Here is a 7,282-nt window from a genome sequence, read left to right as displayed (position 1 = left end):
AAACACTTTGATTATAGTATTTGTTTTATCCCTGCCATTTGCTGAATACATTACAATGTGGAACTGCTGGCTGCCCGAGCAAATGAGGCCATTCAAAGGGGGAAGAAGCTCAGATTGTTGGACATTCCAGCGGGATCCCTCCCATCTCACAGTCGCGGAGAGTAGAACTAGAAAGGATTCTCTTCTCGATTGTATCATGATAGGCAGGGCTGGGTCAAAGTTCACCCCATAGTCCATTGTTCGTGCCCACGACATCTGTACCTGAGGCCGGGATTTGTAAAGCCATTTTGGGGAAATGAGAGGCACAATTTCCATTGAAGTGAATGGGAGCTGTACGTCTAAATCCCTTGGGTCGCTTTGAAAATTGCAGCCATTGTTTTTGTTTTTTGGAAATGGCTTTAATGATGGCAGCCAAAATCCTGCAGTTCTCACACAGGCAGAAGTCCCGCTGACTTCAACAGGAATTTTACCTGAGTAAAAGCCGAGTAAAAACTCAGGATCTGTAATAATAATAATAATAATTAATAATTAATATGCATGCATACCTCAACAAAGAGAGCATCATTTAGAAATGACCCAAAATATGATTTAGATGCAATAAGGTTATATTACCCCAACCGCCACACCTGTCCTGAGTTGAAATAAAAAGACACCCAATTCTCTTAACCATGGAACTATTCACCATTTAAAGACACATATAAACTACAACGTATGATGAGATGATGCGTCTTGCTAACAATCTAGACAACAGGGCACGTGCTGTTTAATGCTGGGTACCAATTAGTGCCTTCTATGATGTATTTTTTAGGGGAACACCTGTCCACCATGAACTAAAAGGAGACCCTAAAGGAGACCCTGAGTTTTATCATTATTATTAGCATAAAAATAGAAGCTGTAAAAGCCATAACTGATCTCAAGGCCCCATTGTGCTAGGTGCTGTGCATACAAACAGTAAGAGACAGTGCCTGTCCCAAAGAGCTTACAATCTAGCTAGACAAGAGAGACAAAGGAATGATTATTATCCCCATTGTACAGATGGGTAACTGAGTCCCCATGAGCAAGATGAAACAACATGTTCAAAGTTTCAGAGCAAGTGCGTGGGAGAGGTGGGAAATGAGCAGGGGTGTTCTGAGTTCCTGTCCACAGGGTCAGCCTTCCACTTTTAATTCTCTTATATGTACAGGCCGTTCAATAAGTTTGCTATAGATATTTCAGTGATTGCATTCCTTTCCCACTCGTTGCTTCCTCAGGTAATTTGCTGCTGGTTTAGGTGAGACCCAGGAAGCTAGGGCTTGTGACTTTAGCTCTGCATCACAGCACCCCTCTCCCCCACCACAACCCCCAAGGCTACTCCTACCACGGTGCAGTTTATCATCACCCCTTGCTCAAGGTTGTGGTTAAAGGCACAGTCTAGCCCTCCATGGCTAAGGTGCGCTAGCTGTTGTTGAAGCGAATCTTGTACAGTGGATTGAGCCACTGGGAATGTCCCTTTGCATGACTGGCACAGCATTACCGCAGCTGCTGCCTCAGTAACTCACCGCTGAAGGAGAGATGTGCCCTGTCTGGGAAAAGGATCATACACCAACGCTGAAATGACAGCCCCGTTGTGCTGCTCCAGGCGGCTGGAAATGAGAATTTCCTGGAAGCTGAGCTGGTTAGAGCTGCAGTTCCCATGGCATCTCCAAACCCTGCTCCATTTCTTGTTGGGACTGCCCACTATGTCCTTTGGAAGCAGAGGCAGGTCCTCCCACAACTCACTTACCCATCGTTAACGTCATGGTTATCCCCTTCGGCCAAACCATTCAGACTCGGGTGCCTTGAATCCCACCAAGGTGCTGTTTGCCATTGGGAGTTGGGCATCTGAATCGGGAGCCTGATTTTCAGAAGTGCTGAGCACCTGCTTCTCCTGCTGTCACAGCCACTTCTATTCAAGGGCCTAGATATGGCGTTAGGAGGGTAGTTTTCAGAGGCACAAATGGGATTTAGATGCTGAACTCTCTATGGGGGTTAGCATAAAACTGCTCTTTGTGTCTTTGAAAATCTCCCCCTAACTTTAAGCACCCAACCTTGAACACTGGGGCCCAAACTCTTAGCTCTTAGGGCAGCCTTGCTGGAGATACAAGTTCTGGCTGATGAGGCTTAGAGTGGGGGCTTTTTGGCCTAGATCCTCAAAGGTATTTAGGTGCCTAACTCCTGATGGCAGCAGCATCTGGGTGGGAAATACCAATTGATATGGAGTCTCGAGTGTCAAAGGTGTCAAATGGTTGAATTTGGAGAGAAACAAGGAGAACCTGGAGGAGGAAAGATGGTTTTTTGATTACTCAGTTACAGCTGGAGTCAGGAGATCTGTTCCTGGCTTTTCTACAGACTTCTTGTATTGTCTGTACAAGTCTCTTTACTTCCCTGTGCCTCAATTTTGCTCATTTTCAGAATGACACTTCCTGACCTTCCAGGACAGGTGCGGCAGTTTAACTCATTAATGTTTATACAGAGCTTTGAGATCCCAGCTTATTGATGGGCACATGATATATCCCTCAGTAAGGTAGACGGACACAGATACTGCAGGCTGAAAGTCTCCTGTCTTGCAGAGTGAATTCTGCTGAATAACACTGAGGTTCTGGAGGGGCGGGGGAAGTTACCCTCTCCCAGCTGGAGAGTGGCATTTTCAGGCTCCGGGCCTGGATATAATTCTGTACACCTGTTACCATGGCTAGCCAGATATTCAGACCTTCGCCTCACAGACTTCTCATGCAATTGGAACTAATTTGCTAGCTCTAACAAGCTACCCCTGCCTGGAGGCCTCTGGCTACCTTAACAAAGGATAACTGGAACCATGCTTTTCCAGAGAAAGCAGCATGACCAAATAGACCGGTGAACAGGAGATTCCCACCCCCGCAACACAAATAAAATGGAAACATCTGGATGCCAGTCCAGGAAAGGAAGAGCCTTCCAGAGGTGTGGGCCTTCAGTGGAGGAGGTTAGGAATGGCTGACAGACCCTGACTTGCCAGTTTCATCTGTGGCAATGGGTGACAGGGCAAAGATGGCCACTCAGGGAGCCTGGCCCTGTAAATATAAGCTGTGACTAACAGTAAGGTAGCTTCTTCTAGCAGGGAAAGCTAGCTACTGTGGTAGGTAATGCAGTGGGCTCGGAGCTGAAAGATCTGGGTTCTGGCCTGGGCCTAGCTTGGCTGCTAACCTTGGGCCTCTGCTTCCCCTCCTGCCTTTAAAATCATTCTTGTCTTTTTAAATTGTAAGCTCTTCTGGTCAAGGGTTTTCTTTTTCTATGGGTTGGAACAATAGCCAGCACAATGGGGCCCTGATCTTGTCCAGGGCCTCAAGGTGTTACTATAATACAAACAGCATATAACAATAGTGATTAGAAGAAGGGAGCTGTGTCACTAGAAGAGTGCTTCTGCCAACACAGCTAACATAATTCATGGAGGTGATCTTCCCATCATGACAGAAAAGCCCGTTCTCTGAGTGTCGGCTGCGTCTATGCTCCGGAGCTATTCCAACTTTGTCTCCATAGCTTAGACATACCCTTGGAGCCAGGATTCCTGGGTTATTTTCCTGGCTCTGCCACTCTTGCTGTGTGGCCTGTTGCATGTCCGTTGACCACTCTCTACCTCAGTTTTCCCGTCTGTAAAATGAGCATAATAACATTTACCTACTTCACAGGCCTACTGTAAGCTTTAAGGCCAAATTCTGATTTACAATGCTGTAAATCCAAAGTACCGGCAGTGGAGTCAACGGGCTGACTGTGGATTTGCTCCCGTATCACTGAGAGTGGAATCTGGCCGATTATATACATAAAGCTCTTTGCACATGGAAGGCACTGTGTCAGTGCTGGGTGTAATTAATCACACACACTGGTAGATGGTCCGGCCTTAATTATGACACTTGGCACCACCAGGAGAAATCTGTGTCATGGCTGCTAAATCTAAATCAAAACCATTTTCCAGACATTAATGGCTTGTTTGTTGTCTCAGAGCCAAGTTGGAGATGGTGGAAAAACAGATAAAAGTCATAGCCCAAATGACTGGTTTGTTTTCTAATAAAGGATTGTTCTCCTAAGTCAGGCAGCTCTAATAGCCTGCCTTAAAAGACAGAGCAATTAAAAAGGAAAACGCACCCAAATTCATGTGCTTTGTGCTGGGTGGCTGAAGAAGAAAGCTCTGATTCATAGGCACATCTTTGGCTCCTTTATTAGGGATTTCTGTATATTATATATGCAGACAACCAGGAATGTCGATTTTCCAGACTGTTTTTTTGCATAAATTGTGCTTGTTTGCTGCTCATCAGCTAGCCTGGGCTTGACCCCTCCTCTCCCCAGGTCCCTGTGCTCTGCTTAAAAACAATGGACCTGGGCCTGTTCCTGTCGATTTTAATGGGGATTTTGTCTCAGTGGGAGAAGTGTCTTGTAAGTGCACAGGATGGACAGACTGGGCAGTGTAGCTTTTGTGGGAACATAGCAACTGCCATAACAGGGCAGAGCAGTGGGCTGGCTAAGTCCAGTAGGCTATCTTCTGAAGAGGCCAATGCCAGCTCCTTTAGGAAGAAGAGGAAGGTTTGTCAGAGGTGGGTCTGGAACTCAGGACACAGATTCCTTGTGTGACCTCAGGCCCAGAGCCTCAAAGGTATTTAGGCCCCCAACTCCCATTGGTTTCTCTGGATCACAGTTTGCCATTGTTAAAAGGGGGTAATAGCATTTCTCTACCTCCTGGGGGGTGTTGTGAGGCTAAGTACATTAAAGATTGTCAGGCTGTGAGATACTACGCTAGATGGGCCATACAGGTACCCAAGGTAAACAGGGGAATGTACAAGAAAGCGTGTGGTGGACAGTTAGGGAATAACTTGCCCATAGGATAAGTTTCTTCCCAACCCCAGGAAGTTAACGGTTGGTTCATGCTCTGAAGCATGAGTGTTTACAGCCCTTGTTAAAATAAATGAATCCCTTTTACTGTAACTGTGACAGTCCTCATCAATATAAACATCTTACCCTTTTTTGAACCCTAAGCTCTCACTGTCAGTGATATGCTATCCTGCGGCAGTGAGTTCCACAGGCCAGGAATGCACTGTAGAAACATCGTTCCCTTCGGTTTCATTGTCTTTATCACTCTTGTGACAACTCATACAAAAAAAGCCAACCAGCTACATTGAGTGATGGGCCCCAAGGAGCATGGTACAAACCTATCCAGACCAACCTGTGCTCCTCTCAGCACTGAGAACAGTTTTTCTTTATGTCCTTTGAGCTGAATGCATCATCATGTATTAATCCCATCATCTGTCAAACTCGGTGATTGACCATCACTTAAAAAGTTAATGTTGTAGGTCTCACTCCACCCATAAGTGCTGGATGTCTGTGTTGCTTCTAGGTTACCTTTAATGAAGTGGTTCTCTCTGTTGGAACCATCCACTCCTGTCTGTAGCCCTTCACCTTGCCTCTAGGGCAGCATGGAGAATTGGTTCAGATGAAACTGGAGTCCACTTGAACCTTCACTCAACACTCAAGCCATGGTTAAACACACAGCAGTAGATCCTCAACTAGCATAAATCAGTGTAGCTCCATGGAAGTTAATGATATGTCACTACCATGCCAACCTACACCAGCTGAAGAGCTCACCCATGCTTTGGATAACTGTTTTAATTTTTTTGCTTGCTTGCTGTGTGATCTAGTGGATCCAGCATGGGATTAGGCACCAGGAGGTCCTGAGTTCTAATTCTGGTATATACGCTGACTTGTATGGACTTGCTGTCACTCAGTTTCCATATCTCTGAAATGCGAGTAACTGTACTGACATTCAGGGGTGTAGGAAGCTTAATTCATTCATGAGTATAAGGGGCTTTGAGAACCGGGTATTGCCAATTATTATTACTTACTTCAGTTTGGATGTTACAATGTACTCTGTGTGAGAGAGACACAGAAAAAGTGTGTGAGCTGTTATCATGTAGTGGCTGGTCAACAGAGAAGATAAGGATCCTACTACTACAGCTATCTCTGAGAGATTTCCTTTAGCTTGAAGAAAAGGAGTACTTGTGGCACCTTAGAGACTAACCAATTTATTTGAGCATGAGCTTTCGTGAGCTACAGCTCACTTCATGTGTGTTTAAAGCATAGGGACCAGGTTCTACACTTGAATCCCAACATGAGTGTATGATTCATGGAACTATTGTGTCTGTTGTTACAATGGCCCTTTACTGCCTTCTATTATTAGGCACAGAGCTCACAACAAAGAGCTACAGGTTCTTTATAAAAAAGAACAGGAGGACTTGTGGCACCTTAGAGACTAACCAATTTATTTGAAAGCATAAGCTTTTGTGAGCTACAGCTCACTTCATCGGAGATTCTTTATGAGTGCCTCTTCCAGTGTATTCCTCCTGCATGTCCAGAGCCGTGTAATATTTAGCCCATGTGCGTGTTTCCAAGGGGCCAGGGGCATGTGCTCCCAGGCCTGAGTGCCCATTCACTGAATAATGCATGATGTTCCAGCACATAGATGAGGTTAAGTGGCCGCAGAGAGACACTGCCTCTGGAGATGCAGAATGATCAGCAGCCTCCTTAATGCAGCCTCTGTCTGGGTGGAATCCTCATCAGCTCACGGATGTGCATGTTCGTAAATAACTGAGACGTGCTGCTATTTCCCCTCCCACGCACTTTCACTTCACATTTGGGTACCAGCTCTCTAGACCCACAGCACATGCAATAAATAAGCCCCTCCATTACCGACCATTAAATGGTCGCAGACTAGATTAAGCCTGCCTGCGTAAGCACTTTTCACTGAAGCTTTTAGGGTTGTGGAATGCAGCATCTCTCTCGCACCATCCCCTGTGTCGTGTTGTCCTGTTCTCCCAGATGATGTGCTCACATTAATGAGAAGGGGAAAAAATAAAATGAATCCAGATATACCTGGTAGAGCTAGGACTCGATACTTACCCTTGGGGGATTCTTGCTCACCACCGGGCCTGATCCAAAGCCCATTGAAGTGGATGGGAAGGCTACCAATGACTTCAGATCAGACCCTCATAATTATTATAGAATGCAAGATTGGGACTCAGTTGTGCTTGGCGCTGTACAAATTATAATGAGACCCTTGCTGCCACCCGAGAGGGGCAAAGTTCCTTGTTGAGTCTCCACACAACAGATGCCTGCCCCCATGCTGCCCCCACTGAAGCCAAGGCACAAGCAACCGTAGCATGTGATGCTCGCAGCAGCACTAGAAAAAGAGGAGAGCTAAATCTCATACTCTGGACTACAGATAAAAGACGGGACAATATGAGTG

The sequence above is a fragment of the Caretta caretta genome, chromosome 22 (assembly GCF_965140235.1).
Source record: "Caretta caretta isolate rCarCar2 chromosome 22, rCarCar1.hap1, whole genome shotgun sequence".
NCBI classification, from domain to species: Eukaryota; Metazoa; Chordata; order Testudines; family Cheloniidae; genus Caretta; species Caretta caretta.
The sequence above is the reverse complement of the archived record's forward strand: the minus strand, read 5'-3'. Positions refer to the sequence as shown.